The sequence below is a fragment of the Coregonus clupeaformis genome, chromosome 19, assembly GCF_020615455.1.
Source record: "Coregonus clupeaformis isolate EN_2021a chromosome 19, ASM2061545v1, whole genome shotgun sequence".
Taxonomy (NCBI): Eukaryota; Metazoa; Chordata; class Actinopteri; order Salmoniformes; family Salmonidae; genus Coregonus; species Coregonus clupeaformis.
Genome location: NC_059210.1, coordinates 32,447,455 through 32,461,037, shown reverse-complemented (window position 1 = coordinate 32,461,037; position 13,583 = coordinate 32,447,455). Strand labels below are relative to the sequence as shown.

Here is a 13,583-nt window from a genome sequence, read left to right as displayed (position 1 = left end):
TTATGTTGCCTTGTAACTACTGAAATTACATTGTACACTAGTTTACCCCTCAAAAACTAGGCTACATAGGATCTAAGTATACAGAACAAAAATTTAAATCCAACATGCAACAATTTCAAAGATTTAACTGAGTTACAGTTCATATAAGGAAATCAGTCAATTGAAATAAATAAATTAAGCCCTAATCTATGGATTTCACATGACTGGGCAGGGGTGCAGCCATGGGTGGGCCTTGGAGGGCATAGGCCCACACACTTGGAAGCCAGGTCCACCCACTGGGGAGCCAGACCCAGCCAATCAGAATGAGTTTTTCCCTACAAAAGGGCTTTATTACAGACAGAAAGGAGAAATGCTCACTAACAGGGATGTAAACACATTTGTGCACCAAATTTGAGAGAAATAAGCTTTTGTCACGGTTTCGGCCAAGGCGGCCCCTCCTCCTTGTTCGGGCAGGTTTCGGCGGTCGTCGTCTCCGGAGTACTAGCTGCCACCGTTCTATGTTTCATGTTTGATTGGTTTTGTCTGTTTGTCACACCTGTTTTGTGTTATGTCTCATTAAGCACCCTATTTAGTTCCTTGTTGTGAATTTAGGTGTTGTGTGTAATTGTTCCCGTTGTCGTGTTGTTGCGCTACCCGTTTCGGTGCGCTATTTGTAGCTTTCCTCCTTGTTTATTTTTAGGAGAGGATTTTCGCACATGTTTTGTGCGCTCGTTTGTTTACGCCTGTGTGCGCTTTTCTCGCCTCCGGGCTGTTTGGATTGTATTTTTGTGTGCTCTACTAAAAGTCTTTCTTGGACTTAACTTCTGCGTCCTGCGCCTGATTCCACACCACACCAATTTACAGCAACACCTGACAGAATTACACACCATCGCATGGAATCAGCAGGAGCACCCACCGACATCATGGAGGAGCGTCTCCGTGGTCAAGACGATCGGATTAACCAGATCGGGCACGCCCTGGACCGGGTGATGAACATTCTCCATCGATGGGAGACCAGCGATGTACCCACACCTCCACCTACCGCACCATCACCATCGGTCAGCCCGCCCCGTCCAACAACCGGAACCCAGTGGGATTCGGCTCTCGCTCCCGAGGGCGTACGACGGCACCGCTGCCGGGTGTCAGGGGTTCCTGTTACAGGTGGAACTCTACCTTGCCACCGTACACCCGGCGCCCTCGGGACACGAGAGCGTTTCCGCCCTCATCTCCTGTCTCACCGGCAAGGCGTTGGAGTGGGCCAACGCCGAATGGAGGAGAATAGACGCCGCCACTGTCACCTATGCGGAGTTCTCCCGCCGCTTCCGTGCGGTCTTCGACCATCCACCAGAAGGGAAGGCGGCGGGGGAGCGTCTATTCTACCTCCGGCAGGGGATGAGGAGCGCTCAAGAGTTTGCGCTGGAGTTCGGACTCTAGCGGCAGATGCAGGGTGGAATGAGCGGGCCCTCATAGACCACTTTAGATGCAGCCTTCGGGAGGACGTCCGCAGAGAGTTAGCGTGCAGGGATACTACACTATCATTTGACCAGTTGGTGGACATGGCCATTCGGCTGGACACCCTGCTCGCGACCCGCGGGGACGTCCCAGGTGGGGGTCGCCCATTCCACCCTCCAGCGTCTCCGAGCCGAGCCCGATGGAGCTCGGAGGTGCTGGCGCTAGAGGGGGAGAAGAAGGAGCCCGAGGGGGCGGTCTCCTGCACCAACTGTGGCCGCGGAGGGCACACCGCGGCTAGGTGCTGGGGAGGGTCCCCTGGTGAGGGAAACGGCAGGTCACACATTGGGGAGTCCTCCCAGGTGAGTAGGCGCCCTACTTACCCAGAGCTTTCTGTCGTACACATAACTATACCTGTTTGTTTTCCACAGGTTGCACCTCGTTCCCAGCATAAGGCGCTAGTCGATTCAGGCGCAGCTGGGAATTTTGTAGATCGTAAATTCTGTGTTGAGTTAGGGATTCCCCTCCTTCCGGTTGATAAGCCTTTCCCTGTACATGCCCTAGATAGTCGTCCGTTGGGATCTGGGTTGATTAGGGGAGGTCACGGCGCCACTTAGGATGAAGACGCAGGGGGGTCATGAGGAGACGATTCAACTCTATCTGATCGACTCTCCCTGCGTATCCGGTGGTACTGGGGCTTCCCTGGTTGATTACCCATGATCCTACGATTTCGTGGCGAGAGAAGGCTCTTAAAGGGTGGTCTGCTCAGTGTGAGGGGCTATGTCTGGGTGTTTCCGTAGGGGGCGACTTCGGTGGAGAGTCCGAACCAGATGCCAGCACTGCACATTCCGCCTGAGTATGAGGATTTGGCACTCGTGTTTAGTAAGACTAGAGCGGCACGGTTGCCGCCTCATAGACAGGGGGATTGTGCGATAGACCTCCAGGCAGGAGCTGCGCTCCCGCGGAGCCATGTGTATCCTTTGTCACAGGAGGAGAAAGGGGCAATGGAGACATACATTGCCGAGTCTCTGAGACAGGGATACATACGGCCCTCCACTTCTCCCGCGTCCTCGAGCTTCTTTTTTGTGAAGAAAAAGGATGGAGGTTTGCGTCCGTGTATTGATTACCGCGGTCTCAATCAGGTGACTGTGAAATATAGTTATCCACTCCCGCTGATTGCGACCATGACGGAGTCCTTACACGGGCACGGTTCTTCACAAAATTGGACCTCAGGAGCGCATATAACTTGGTGCGCATTAGGGAGGGCGATGAGTGGAAGACAGCATTTAGTACTACCTCCGGCCATTACGAGTATCTCGTCATGCCATATGGTTTTAATGAATGCTCCATCAGTCTCCCAATCTTTTGTAGATGAGATTTTCCGGGACATGCAGGCGCAGGGAGTAGTGGTGTACATAGATGATATTCTAGTATACAGTTCTACTCGGGCCGAGCATGTAGCCCTGGTGCGCAGGGTATTGAGGGAGATTGTTGGAGCATGACCTGTATGTCAAAGCCGAGAAATGTCTGTTCTTTCAGGAGTCAGTCTCCTTTTTGGGTTATCAGTTGTCTGCGTCAGGGGTGAGAATAGAGGTTGACCTGTGTGTCTGCCGTGCGTAATTGGCAAACCCCAACTACGGTTAAAGAGGTGCAGCGGTTCTTGGGTTTTGCAAATTACTACCGGAGGTTTATCCGGGGGTTTTGGACAGGTGGCAGCTCCCATAACGTCTCTTCTGAAGGGGGTCCTGTGCGCTTGCGGTGGTCGGCTGAGGCGGACAGGGCTTTTGGGAGACTGAAGGACCTGTTTACCTCGGCTCCAGTGCTGGCGCACCCGGATCCCACTTTACCCTTCCAAGTAGAGGTAGACGCGTCTGAGGCCGGTATCGGGGCAGTTCTTTCACAACGGTCCGGCACACCACCTAAACTCCGCCCCTGTGCTTTTTATTCTAAGAAGCTCAGTCCGGCGGAGCGGAATTATGACGTAGGGGACAGGGAGCTGTTAACCGTAGTACAGGCCCTAAAGGTGTGGAGGCATTGGCTTGAGGGGGCTCAACACCCTTTCCTCATTCTGACTGACCACCGTAACCTGGAATACATTCGGGCAGCTAGGAGACTGAATCCTCGCCAGGCTCGATGGACTATGTTTCGCCCGGTTTGTGTTCAAGATCACTTACATCCCTGGGTCCCAGAACGGGAAGGCAGATGCCCTGTCTCGGCGGTATGACACGGAGGAGAGGTGCGTGGAACCCACTCCCATACTACCGGAGTCTTGTCTGGTTGCACCGGTGGTATGGGAGGTCGATGCGGAGATCGAGCGGGCATTACGCACCGACCCTAGCCCTCCACAGTGTCCGGTGGGTCGGACGTACGTCCCCGCTCGAGGTCCGGGATCGGCTGATTTATTGGGCTCACACGTCACCCTCCTCTGGACATCCAGGTATTGGCCGGACAGTGCACTGCCTTAGTACAAAGTACTGGTGGCCAACGTTAGCCAGGGATGTGAGGATTTATGTCTCCTCCTGCTCAGTGTGTGCCCAGTGTAAGGCGCCCAGACACTTGCCCAGGGGTAAATTACAACCCCTGCCCGTTCCACAACGACCCTGGTCTCACCTCTCGGTGGATTTTGTTACCGACCTTCCCTCCTCACAAGGGAATACCACCATCCTGGTCGTTGTGGATCGGTTCTCGAAGGCCTGTCGTCTCCTTCCCATGCCGGGTCTTCCTACTGCCCTACAGACCGCTGAGGCTCTATTTACTCACGTCTTCCGGCATTCGGGTACCCGAGGATATAGTGTCTGATCGAGGCCCCCAGTTTACCTCCAGAGTCTGGAGAGCCTTTATGGAACGGTTGGGGGTTTCGGTGAGCCTTACCTCGGGTTACCACCCGGAGAGTAATGGGCAGGTCGAACGAGGTCAACCAGGATGTGGGTAGGTTTCTGAGGTCATATTGTCAGGGCCGGCCGGAGGAGTGGGCGAGATATGTGCCCTGGGCCGAGATGGCACAGAACTCTCTCCGCCACTCCTCCACTAAACTAACCCCTTTCCAGTGTGTGTTAGGGTACCAGGCGGTTCTGGCACCTTGGCATGAGAGCCAGATCGAGGCCCCTGCTGTGGATGAGTGGGTGCGGCGCTCGGAGGAGACGTGGAACGCTGCACACGTCCATCTGCAGCGAGCCATCCGTCGACAGAAGACGAGCGCCGACCTCCACCGCAGTGAGGGGCCAGTGTACGCACCTGGAGATCGAGTCTGGCTCTCAACCAGAAACCTGCCCCTCCGCCTGCCCTGCCGGAAGCTGGGTCGGCGGTTTGTGGGGCCTTTTAAAGTCCTGAGGAGATTGAACGAGGTGTGTTACAGTTACAACTGCCCATTGATTACAAGAATATTAACCCCTCGTTCCATGTGTCTCTCCTCAGGCCGGTGGTAGCTGGTCCACTCCAGGACTTTGAGATAGAAGAGACTCCTCCGCCCCCGTTGGACATCGAGGGGGCTCCGGCGATACACTGTTCGGACCATCCTGGATTCGAGACGCTCGGATGGGGGGTCTCCAATATCTCGTGGAGTGGGAGGTACGGCCCGGAGGAGCGGTGCTGGGTGCCGAGGAGGGACATTCTGGACCCGTCCCTTCTGACCGGATTCCATCGTGGTCATCCTACGCGCCTGCTCCGCGTCCTCCTGGTCGTCCCCGAGGCCGGGGGCGGCGCACGGCTGGAGCCGCGCGTCAAGGGGGTACTGTCACGGTTTCGGCCAGGCGGCCCCTCCTCCTTGTTCGGGCAGGTTTCGGCGGTCGTCGTCTCCGGAGTACTAGCTGCCACCGTTCTATGTTTCATGTTTGATTGGTTTTGTCTGTTTGTCACACCTGTTTTGTGTTATGTCTCATTAAGCACCCTATTTAGTTCCTTGTTGTGAATTTAGGTGTTGTGTGTAATTGTTCCCGTTGTCGTGTTGTTGCGCTACCCGTTTTGGTGCGCTATTTGTAGCTTTCCTCCTTGTTTATTTTTAGGAGAAGATTTTCGCACATGTTTTGTGCGCTCGTTTGTTTACGCCTGTGTGCGCTTTTCTCGCCTCCGGGCTGTTTGGATTGTATTTTTGTGTGCTCTAGTAAAAGTCTTTGTTGGACTTAACTTCTGCGTCCTGCGCCTGATTCCACACCACACCAATTTACAGCAACACCTGACAGCTTTTTGTGAGTATGGACAATTTCTGGGATGTTTTATTTCAGCTCATGAAACATGGGATCAACACTTTACATGTTGCGTTTATATTTTTGTTCAGTATAGATTGATTTGATTGGAGAACAGAAAGCATGAAGTTGCTGAAGCATATGTGTGCATTAGATTTTATTATGTCCCATTAATATGACAATGTGTCTTCCATTTCGTTCCAGGTATTTGAGGAAAAGATCTGCAGTGGAACTCTCTAGGCTACACAACCACCATCCTCATCTGCCTCTGTGGATCTCCTCTGTGTGTGAAAATGGATCCCCGATAGTTGCCTGGCTGAAGGACAGATCAACACACTGGACTTTAAAGATGGAGAGGAAACGCAGAAAGAAATGAAAGAAGCTCAGGCCATGTGCAATGAGGGCATCTGTGAGCGCTGGACATGAACTGCTCTGTTGATGATTGCCATATCAGCCATATTTTTGTCTTGTCATATGTTAAACAATTCCCCCTGGCTGCTAGGACGCCTGCTCTGGGCTTGGAGGGATAAAGACTATTTCTGATGGGTAGTGAACAGAAAAGGACAGCTTGGACTATGACCCTGGTGCCTATATGGCTCTCCATAGTAGTGGTCCTGCTATGTGGCAGGTTCTTTCTAGTGGGGACAGAGGGAGGGGATGGGGCTGTGTCCTCCTCCACCTACTCTCCCAACCCTGATGAGACCCACAGTTCCAACTGCTCAAGTCTCACTGTGAAACTGGAGTTTTCCACCAAAGTAGTCGAACATGGTAAGCTATGTTACTGTAGTTTACAGACTAGAACACCAATGGCAGGAAGGGCTGCCTCTTGGCTACTCCTATGGAACTTCTGCTGTAAAATCATGACTGACATACAAGGTCCATACCTACCATTTCCTAACATTTCATTATTTGGGTCAAAGCCAAAGGATGTTTGGGAGATATTCAGGCCACATTCTCTTTATGGTGATTGCCATTTATGACATGTAAGTCAAGTTTATCTTTGTTTTATGGTGTTTTTTCAATGAATTGTCACTCATTGACCACATACCGATAACACAACCTGAGCGTGGCAGGACGATCACTGTCAAGCTGCTCTACTCTACTCTACCTGGCTGGAGGTTCCCACATGGCTTAGCAGGCTTCAGCCAAGGGGTATTCAACTATTAACATACGAGGTCCGGAGCCTGCTGGTTTTCTGTTCTACCTGATAATTAATTGCATCCACTAAATCAATCCCTGATTTAGAGGGGAACAATGATAAAAAGCAGTGGAACTGGCTTCGAGGTCCGGAGGTCGTGTCTAAACTTGACACTTACATGCAACTTCTGCTATCAGAATACGAAGATCGCATTGAAAAGACGGGTGGTCTGATTGTGTACAGATCTGGCTGACACTTCAGAAGGTGGTCTGGCTGACCACTTCAGAAGGTGGTCAGGGATGCATTGTGTGCGGATTTCTCCTCAGTCTGACGCAATCAGGCTACCGAAAGCTCATACAGTGGGCGACATCATCAGCACTCCTCCCACAGCATGTGAGAAACTTGTTTGCTGGCCTCATAAATGCTAGCATTCTAGCTAATATTTAGAAAAAACATTTGTTTGGCTAGAGTTATGCTAACCTGTTTGCAATCCCTTTAGCGTTGCTTGCTTGCTGGCTAGCTACAGAGGTTAGCTGGCTAGTTAGCTACAGTAGTTAGCTACTGTCATCAGTTGTTGTGGCATTATCATATTTTGCCTTTTCCACCGTTTGTAGAATGCATGCTGGCCTTTGAATATAGCGCCGGAAAAGGGAATCTGGACACGGTAGACACATTTATATATAGGTGTAGACGCATGAGACGTTTGGAATTCCATGATCAGAACTCTATGATCAGAATACTAAAGCTGCATGAACGGGTCAAGTCTAGACACGGCCAGAGTTGAGTTTTAGGGCTTTAGCCAAACTGTGTTGGATCCTTCATTGTTGGATGGAGTATTCATTGGCTGTTGTCCCAGAGCGTACATACCCCCTCCTTCCTCTTAAAGGTCCAGGACTCGAGTCAGAGTAGTCTGTCTGGGATGCGTGTCTGTGCAGCCCTGCTGGCAGAGCACCATGGCAGAATATAACATGGTATTTATAGTCCCCTTATTATTGACCTTTATTCCACAGCCTTATTTTTCAATGAATTCCTACTGACTCAGTGAGAGCAGTGCATTGTGAAGCAGGGCGAGGGATCATCATGATAGAGTGGTCGGGCTAAGCGGTCAAGATCATGTGAAGGGCCTTGTGCAGAGTCAATAAAGAATTGGCTTGTAGTTTTATGTCTCTGCCAACACATTCATACTAAATTCATGAAAGTTAAGCTACATTGGTGCCACGCGCCAGGGGTCTGTGCAATTGTACACCGACGATGGCACAATGTAGCTAACTGAAAGTTATTCAGTATGATTTGATTCTAGGCCTCCTTTTGTCATGCATTGCTGTTTTTATGGGCTTTTATTTCACTGTTGTGACAGCAGAGGAACTGCTAGTACAATGCAGACTTGCAGGGTATCAGTGCAGACTTGAAGGGTATCACTGTACCAGTTTTTCTTCTAGAAACAAGAGAATATTACAGTGACTGTAATGGCAAACCTTGAGCTTTAAGGACATCTAAAACCAATGGAGTAATGAGTTTTACCTATATCGCTCTCCCCAAATGGCAATGCCACCTATAAATCTGTTGACATTGGAATGTCCCACAGCTGAAGCACAACTGCCTTGGAGATGTTTAATGATTACCCTGTTCTCTCTTTCTCCAGAGTACATAGTGGTGTTTAATGGCTACTTTACAGCCAAGGCACGCAGTCTCTTCATCAGCAGTGCTCTGCGGACCGCCGAGGCCCTGGACTGGCACATCGTGCTCCGGGAGAACCCAGCCAGTGACTTCCCCAGTGACTTTGAAGTGGTGCAGATCCCCGGGCCTCTCGCAGCAGCCTGCTCACCCTGGAGGACCACCCCTACATCAAGAGGGTCACTCCCCAGCTCAAGGTGTTCCGCAAGACACTCGGGTATACACCTGACTGTGAGTCTCCATCTCCGCTCAGCCCTGCTTTTCTTGTTTTAACTGATCCACATACTTTATGCTTTGTCATATAGACAGTCCCCATATCCCACATACAGTGGCTTGCGAAAGTATTCACCCCCCTTGGCATTTTTCCTATTTTGTTGCCTTACAACCTGGAATTAAAATGGATTTTGGGGGGGTTGTATCATTTGATTTACACAACATGCCTACCACTTTGAAGATGCAAAATATTTTTTATTGTGAAACAAACAAGAAATAACACTAAAAACAGAAAACTTGAGCGATCATAACTATTCACCCCCAAAGTCAATACTTTGTAGAGCCACCTTTTAAAGCAATTACAAATCAAATCAAATCAAATCAAATTTTATTGGTCACATGCGCTCGAATACAACAGAGTGCAGAGCATTGCAGTGAAATGCTTACTTACAGCCCTTAACCAACATTGCATTTATTTTAAACAAAAAAGTAAGAATAAAACAACAACAACAAAAAAGTGTTGAGAAAAAAGAGCAGAAGTAAAATAAAGTGACAGTAAGGAGGCTATATATACAGTAAAATAAAGTGACAGTAGGGAGGCTATATATACAGGGGGTACCGTTGCAGAGTCAGTAATGCGGGGGCACCGGCTAGTTGAGGTAGTTGAGGTAATATGTACATGTGGGTAGAGTTAAAGTGACTATGCATAAACAGACTTAACAGAGTAGCAGCAGCGTAAAAAGGATGGGGTGGGGGGCAGTGCAAATAGTCCGGGTAGCCATGATTAGCTGTTCAGGAGTCTTATGGCTTGGGGGTAGAAGCTGTTGAGAAGTCTTTTGGACCTAGACTTGGCACTCGGTACCGCTTGCCGTGCGGTAGCAGAGAGAACAGTCTATGACTAGGGTGGCTGGAGTCTTTGACAATTTTGAGGGCCTTCCTCTGACACCGCCTGGTATAGAGGTCTCTTGGGGTATCTGCAAGTCTCTTGGGTATCTCTATAAGCTTGGCACATCCCAGCCACTGGGATTTTTTCCCATTCTTCAAGGCAAAACTGCTCCAGCTCCTTCAAGTTGGATGGGGTCTGCTGGTGTACAGCAATCTTTAAGTCATACCACAGATTCTCAATTGAATTGAGGTCTGGGCTTTGACTAGGCCATTCCAAGACATTTAAATGTTTCCCCTTAAACCACTCAAGTGTTGCCTAGGCAGTATGCTTAGGCTTGGTCTTCTCCTGCTGGAAGGTGAACCTCCGTCCGAGTCTCAAATCTCTGGAGACTGAAACAGGTTTCCCCTCAAGAATTCCCCTGTATTTAGCGCCATCCATCATAAATTCTGACCAGTTTCCCAGTCCTTGCTACATGAAAAACATCCCACAGCATGATGCTGCCACCACCATAAGCTTCACTGTGGGAATGGTGTTCTCGGGGGTGATGAGAGGTGTTGGGTTTGCCCCAGACATAGCGCTTTTCCTTGATGGCCAAATTTTAGTCTCATCTGACCAGAGTACCTTCTTCCATACATTTGGGGAGTCTCCCACGATGCCTTTTGCCGAACACTAAACAAATGTGTTTGCTTATTTTTGTCTTTAAGCACTGGCTTTTTTCTGGCCACTCTTCCGTAAAGCCCAGCTCTGTGCGAGGTATCGGCTTAAGTGGTCCAATGGAGATCTCCAATCTCCGCTGTGGAGCTTTGCGGTGCTTCAGGTTATCTTTGGTCTCTTTGTTGCCTCTCTCTGATTAATGCCCTCCTTGCCTGGTCTGTGAGTTTTGGTGGGTGGCCCTCTCTTGGTAGGTTTATTAGTGATGCCATATTATTTCCATTTTTTTATAATGGATTTAAATGGTGCTCCGTGGGATGTTCAACGTGTCGGATATTTTCTGCTTATAACCCAACCCCTGATCTGTACTTCTCATAACTTTGTCCCTGACCTGTTTGGAGCTCCTTGGTCTTCATGGTGCCGCTTGCTTAGTGGTGGTTGCAGACTCTGGGGCCTTTCAGAACAGGTGTATATATACTGAGAATCATATGACAGATCATGTGACACTTAGATTGCACACAGGTGGACTTTATTTTTACATTTTACATTTTAGTCATTTTAGCAAGAGCTCTTATCCAGAGGCGACTTACAGTTAGTGAGTGCATACATTTTAATTCTAACTAATCATGTGACTTCTGAAGGTAATTGGTTGTACCAGATCAAATTTTTTGAAACAATAATTTTTTTCACTTTCGCTTCACCAATTTGGACTATTTTGTGTATGTCCATTACATTGAAATCCAAATAAAAATCCATTTAAATTACAGGTTGTAATGCAGCAAAATAGGAAAAATGCCAATGGGGATGAATACTTTTTGCAAGGCGCTATACGGGTGTGTGTGTGTGTGTGTGTGTGTCAAGTCATATAGCTGCCCTCTGGTCATGTTTTTCTGTGTTTGATCGACGTTTAGCAGGGATCATATATCATGCAGCACCTACATCCTAACCAGCAGTGGGGCAGCTCCAGGAGAGCACTGTTTGTGCCTGGGGGTTGGTAGAAACTCCTCTCAGGACCTGGGTCAGTATGAATGAGTGCTGTGTCTGGGCACATTGGAGCCCCCCTCCATCCCAGAGCCATTTTACATTTACATTTTAGTCATTTAGTGACGCTTTATCTGAGCGACTTGCAGTTAGTGAATACATATTATTTTTATACTGGCCCCCGTGGAATCGAACCCACAACCCTGGCGTTGCAAACGCCATGCTCTATCAACTGAGCTACATCCCTGCCGGCCATTCCCTCCCCTACCCTGGACGGACGCTGGGCCAATTGTGCTTGCCCGCCCATGAGTCTCGGTCGCGGCCGGCTACGGCAGAGCCTCGATTGAACCAGGATCCTAGTGTGCACAGTCTAGCACTGCGATGGGTGCCTTAGACCACTGCACCACTCAGGACCACTGCGCCCCTAAATAGTTGTTCTCCTCCCACCACCTAGTCTGCATCTGTATTGCAGGAATCACTCACCACTACAATGACCTCTGCTGCAAACCAACACCAGTACCACTTTAAACATTATTTAATTGAAAGGGGACATTGAAAATGAACTTGATGGAAGGGGAGTGCATTCAAAATCCGCAGCGCTCTCCTCCGAAGTTGATGAACCATTTCATAGTTTCCAAGGATGTTTTATTCATTGACATTAATAAGGGCTAGAATTATTCTCCACCGATTGACCTCTTGGATCCATTTAGAGGTGGTAATAATTATGAGTAGTGGCAGCGGTGGTATCATCATCACTGTTGGAGTGACTGGGAGAATACAGATTGTGATATAATGGCACTTCATAGTGGAGACGTCAGCAGCTCTGTCAGTGTCGCTGAAGACTAACTGTTACTGCAATAGGGGCCATTTCACATGATTAGATCAGTGGTGCTTGTTGAACCCGCCCACCACCATCTCCTTATATTGCTGATTATTGTAGTGGTAGCTGTTTACATTTGAACCCAATCAAGTTCAACGAGCTCGCATGTATCTGCAATGATGAACCTACATTCCGTAGCTAGTTAACATCCAGATGAAGTCGAGAGCAGCATTTGTGGTATTCTGTTGCTTCTTGATTTGAAATGAGAACAAAGAGATTACTTCACTGTACACAGAATAAAGAAGATATTTCATATCACATTTAGGGGAGCTGTCGATTTCTCTCAATATTGTACACACTCTAACAATGTATGACTGAATGCTGTTTTTCACTCGGGCTTTTTCAGCGATGATTGTTCTTGATGTTTTCCTCTCTTGTCATCTCTGCCCGTCAGCGCTCGGACCCCGGGCACCTCGCAAACAATGACACCCGCTGGACCCAGAATGGCAGTCGTCCCAGCCACTGTGCCGGACTAGCCTGTCTCTGGGCTCGGACTACAGCCTTGCAACTGGCCGCCACTCCAGCCGGGAGGCTATTGAGAGCCATCCCGACCACGTGGCCCAGATCCTGCAGGCTGATGTCCTCTGGCAGATGGGACACACTGGTGAGGACAGACATACAGCAGGGGGTACTGTGTGTTTGTTTGGCTAACAAGTTTGTGGTTGTTTACATTAACGTGTCTTGTGTACATACTTCTTGCAGTTGTAGTTTTTGAGTACATTTTTGCTGGTTGATTCTAACTGTCTGTATTCTCCCTGTGTGTAGGTTCCGGAGTGAAGGTGGGCTGTTTTTGACACAGGACTCATCGAGAAACATCCACATTTTAAAAACGGAAGGAGAGAACCAACTGGACCAATGAAAAGACACTTTTGATGATGGTAAGATCATGGGTTACCTAAGTGAACCCTCTTCTCTCCTTGTGCTTTAGTGATGTGATTCTGATTTCTGTGCTGTGGCCATTGGCTCTAAGTTCGGTCTCTTCCTTCTCTCTCTCCAGGGCTGGGACATGGTACTCCTTTGTGGCAGGGGTCATTGCCAGCATCTTGCGAGGAGTGCCAGGGCTTTGCCCCAGACTCTGAAGCTTCACATCTTCAGAGTTTTCACCAACAATCAGGTCTCATATACCTCTTGGTTCCTGGATGCCTTTAACTATGCCATTCTGAAGAAGATTGATGTCGTAAACCTCAAGCTATCGGTGGTCCAGACTCTCATGGACCACCCATTTGTTGACAAGGTGAATAATAAAGAATCCCAAAAGCATTTAAACTCATTTACTTTTTTAAGTTTATCCCATTCTGAGTTTCTTTTGATGAAAATGTGTGTTTGTGTAGTGCCAGGTTTGGGAGCTGACTGCTAACAGAGTGATCATGGTCTCTGACATTGGGAACGATGGACCACTATATGGGTGTGTTCTCACACCGAGAGGAGGTGTGGTGGTCAAAAGGGCGTAGCATTGATTGTTACAAGAAACCAAGATAAAAATATATGTAAAATAATAATTACAATTCCATATGTATCCTGGCACCCTGAACAATCCAGTGGATCAGATGG

At 48.9% G+C, this 13,583-nt stretch overlaps 1 pseudogene; it reads left to right on the top strand.

The window, feature by feature from the left end:
* Positions 1–13,483, top strand: part of LOC123481402 — a 38,392-nt pseudogene extending 24,909 nt beyond the window's left edge.
* Positions 13,484–13,583: the final 100 nt, after the last annotated feature.